Below are 5000 nucleotides of genomic sequence, written 5' to 3'. Positions count from 1 at the left end.
TGAAAGAAAACTAAGACCTAGAGATGTAGAAGAAGATGAAGAAGACGAAAAAGAAAACGAAAGAAAAAAGGGAAATTCGACAAAAAAGAGACGAAGAGACAGTAACAAAAATATATACAATAAAAAAATCTATAAGGGAGATGGTGGCAGTATTTCACATCTCTATCTATCCACCTATCTATTCACGCCATCTATCTATTCGCATCATTCTTCCCATGTTCCTGTGTATGTACCTGTCTGCATGTCTGTCTGTCTACCTATGCAAATACCTTAATTATGTCAGTCGCACATTAAATTCAAAATTCAATATGCAATAAGATTAATAAACCGCAGCGGGTCTTCGCTCTTAAGTTTTCATAAGTTCGAAACTTCATTATGGAACTTCAGCCGCACGGTAACTTTCTGTCTCTCTGTCTGTCTGTCTGTCTGTCTGTCTGTCTCTGTTTTTATCCTTTCTACCATTGTCATCTTCATTATCATTATTGTTATTTTCATTATTATTATCAGAATCATTATTATAGTTATCATTATTATGACTGTTATCATAATCACCATCGTTATTACTAGTATAATTTTTATTATCTTTATTATTATCATCATTATTATCAACATCATTATCATTGTTATCATTATTATCTATACTACCATAATCCTTATTATTATTATTGTTGTTGTTGTTGTTGTTGTTGTTACTATTATTATTGTCATTATCATTATTATCATTATTATTATTATTATTATTATCATTATTATTATTATTATTATTATTATTATTATTATTATTATCATTATCATCTTTATTATCATTATCAATACTATCATTACCATTGTTGATATCTTTATCATTATCAATAGCATCCCCATCATCATCAAGCGAAATATTTCTTGTTCAGCCTGGCTTTGGCACCTGGCACTCGGAGGCGACACAGCGGAAGTAGCGCCGACGGATGTTATGCGTGTTTGTGGCACTAAATAGTTCATGACGCCAGAGTGCCACTTCGGTGCCATCCCTGGTGTAATGTAACACCCCTGAGTGTAGGGTGGAGGGGGGGGGGAGTTGCGGTTAGTAAAGGAGGGGGGCGGGGGTGATTCGTTTCTTGTCGGTGTGTATGTTTGTGTGTTTGTGGCTATGTGTGTTTATGTATGTGTGCTTGTTTTTGTGTGTGTGTGTGTGTGTGCGTGTGTGTGTGTGTGTGTGTGTGTGTGTGCTTCTATACGTGTGCATTTGTTTGTGTGTGTTTATGTGTGTTTGTGTTTATGTATAGGCTTATGTGTGTTTGCATGTGTGCATATGTATGTGTGTGTAGGCATGAGTTTATCTTGTATTAATTATCTTACTGTGTGTATGTATTACCGGTGCTGTGGATGTAAGTGCAGTGTGTGCGTCTGTGTGCGTGTGTTATCTGTGTTAATATATATGTATCATTATTATTATCTATAACCACTACCACCCACATCATCGCCATAGATACTTCATCACCATCATCATCCTCATATTCACCAAAAATCATCAATTCCTCAGGAACATTAAAAAAAAAAATCGTACAAATAACACTCACCTGTCACCGTCCCATCGAGGAGGATATTAAATCCCGACTTTTGCGGATTATATTTTTTGCTAAATTGCCCAAAGTAGGGTTGGTCATTTCATCCGAAAGAGCTTGATTAAATTTATCTGATAAAGCGTTATCACGTTATTAGAATTGGATTTGGGTGGATTTCGCGGTGAATGAAAACCGAGACTGATTTTTATGTGGAAATTCGCTATCTATTCATTTGTTTATTTTTATTTATCTCCTTTTTATTTTTATCTATTTATTTATTTATTTATTGTTTTTGTCGCTTGGAGGATGAAAGGATTTCGTTTTATTTCCAAGATTTATGTAAAAGCACAAACATGCGCGCGCACATACATGTATGTATATGAATATGTATACACACTTACAGTGTGTGTGTGTGTGTTTATATTTATATATATATATATATATATATATATATATATATATATATATATATATATATATATACATATATATATATATATATATATATATATATATATATATATGTATGTATACATATATATATATATATATATATATATATATATATATATATATATATATATATATATATATATATATATGTATACATATATATATATATATATATATATATATATATATATATATATATATATATATATATAAACACACACATGTATTTACATATACACATATATGTGTGTGTATGTGTGTGTCAACATATTTGCATTAGCTGTTCGTACACACGCCACCACAAAGATAGCAACGTGAATGATTCTCAATCTCCCCACGAACTTGTGTACAGAAAGCCTATGCAAATTAATCTCCCCCCCCCCCCCCCAGCCCGTGCCTATGACCCCTCCCTCCCTCTCCTCCACCCCCACCCCCCCTCCTTCCCCTTGGTCTGAACTCTCAAATAAACATATCAGAGAAGAATCAACACCATCTACATGCTTACTCCCCTCCCCCCTTCCCCTCAACACCCACCAAAGCATGTTTACTTTACTTCACTCACCAGCTTCCTTATGTTTTCTCTATGGTCATTACGTGTCTATTTCTGTATGTCTGTTTTTATCTTTATTTTTGTATGTTTTTGGCACTTTTTCCTCTTCCTTTCGTCTACCATTCTGTTTTTTCTTTCTTTTTTGCCTTTTTTATCTATTCTTCCTTTGTCCTTAATCTTGCTATTTGTTGGTTCTATTTTCTATTCGTGTTTCTCCTTCCTTATCTACGTATTATCTTGTGTCTCCTCCGGTATTCTTCCTTCGTTTCCCGTTAACCCTTCACCCTACGTGCATAAGATTCCCGTCGTAGTGTAACGCTTTTTAAACGTTTTCATTTTCATTTATCTCGGTTTTGGTATTTCTCTGTTTAGTAAAAAAAAATCGACTTCCTTTTCTTTCACCTTGCTTCAGGGAGTTGTTTATTGTTTGTTTTATGCTTGCTTAATACTTTTGTGCGCATATATATATATATATATATATATATATATATATATATATATATGTATATATATATATATATATATATATATATTTGTGTGTGTGTGTGTGTGTGTGTGTGTGTGTATGCGTGTGTGTGTGTGTGTGTGTGAGTGTGTGTGTGTGTGTGTGTGTGTGTGTGTGAGTGTGTGTGTGTGTGTGTGTGTGTGTGTGTGTGTGTGTGTGTGTATGTGTGTGTAAGTATGCATATATACACATACATATATTGCATTCCAGATCATGCATCACCAGGATTAAAATTTTAGTCTATCAATACTTGCCCTATTCATGCGGTTACAATATTTTGATGACATCACATTTCTTGATTTAAACTATATATCTACCCACCCACATCTCTCTCTGTTTGGCTTTGTCTCTGTCTCTCTCTTTATCTCTGTCTCTCTCTCTCTCTTTTTCTCACAATCTATATATCCATATGTTTATCTATCTCTTTTCGTTCCTCCCTTTCCCCGCTCCCTCTCACTCTCTCTTCACTACCCTTTTTCCTCTTTCTCTCACTCTCTTCACTCACCTTACCCCCCTCCCTCTCGCTCTCTCTTCACTCCCCTTTCCTCCCTCCCTCTCGCTCTCTCTTCACTCCCCTTTCCACTCCCTCTCGCTCTCTCTCCACTACCCTTTCTCCCCTCTCTCTTCACTCCCCTTTCCCCATCTCTCTCACTCTCTTTTCACTCCCCTTTCCCCACTTTCTTTCACTCTCTCTTCACTCCCCTTCCCCCCTCTCTCTCACTCCCCTTTCCCCCCCTCCCTCTCGCTCTCTCTTCAGCTCCCCTTTCCACTCCCTCTCGCTCTCTCTCCACCACCCTTTCTCCCCTCTCTCTTCACTCCCCTTTCCCCACTTTCCTTCACTCTCTCTTCACTCCCCTTCCCCCCTCTCTCTCACTCTTTCTGCACTCCCCTTTCCCCATCCATCTCACTCTCTCTTCACTTCCCTTTCCCCTTCCCTCTCACTCTCTCTTCACTCCCCTTTCTCCCCTCTCTCTCTCTCTCTCCTCCATCCGCTATCTGTCTATCTCCCCCTTCTCCCCTTTCCCCTCTCGTCCCCTCATCGCTGAAGCAGACGAATGGACTTTCCCCTCCTTCTCAGTTACAACCAAAACATACCCTCAGGCAGTTCCCCTTTCGCCTTCCCCGGCATTCTCACCTCTCTCTGCTTTCCGTTTCTGCTGCTAGGATTTTTTATTGTTTTTATCTTGTTACTTCTTTGCATTTTCGTTATTTCTTTCCTATTATCTTCCTGTTCTTTCTATATTTTTGGTTTTGATGTCCGTGTTTCGTTTTATTTCGTTTTGTTTATTCATTTGTTGATATTTTCTTCGACATTTTTAGGGGGGGGGGGGGAGCTGCATCTGCATCTGAATCATTCTGTTTTTTTATTTACTGATTTATTTTTTGTCTCTTATTTCTACTTGCCTTTTAGATTTGGGAATCCATTTTCTTCTGTTCCTGTTTTTTTCTTTTCTTCATTCATATGTATTGTCATTTATTCACTACATTTATTATTTTTGTTTATCGATAATTTTCGTTGCTAATTCTCCTCTCCTTTTACTTCTTTATTCGTTCTTCTTGTTCTTTTTTCTTCGTCTCTCTCTATTTCTCTCTCTCTCTCTTTCTCTCTCTGGTAGTGTGAAATATAGAAAAGGTATAATGAGGATGAATATCTTCACAATAATAGTTATTATAAACCGCTTTCGAATATATCTTCGTCTGAAATACATGTATTTCTGACGAAGATATATTCGAAGCCGATTAGACACATCTATTGTATTGTGAAGATATTCATTCTCATTATACCTTTTCTCCATCTGTCAACATGAATACAGTTCATCTCTCTCTAATCACCCCCCCCCCTCTCTTTCTCTCTCTCTCTCTCTCTCTCTCTCTTTCTCCCCCCTCTCTTTCTGTCTCTTCCTCCCTTCCTCGCTCTCTCTCATTCTCTCGCTTTCCACCCTCTCCT

Source organism: Penaeus vannamei, chromosome 18 (assembly GCF_042767895.1).
Source record: "Penaeus vannamei isolate JL-2024 chromosome 18, ASM4276789v1, whole genome shotgun sequence".
NCBI lineage: Eukaryota > Metazoa > Arthropoda > Malacostraca > Decapoda > Penaeidae > Penaeus > Penaeus vannamei.
Note: the sequence above shows the minus strand (reverse complement) of the source record.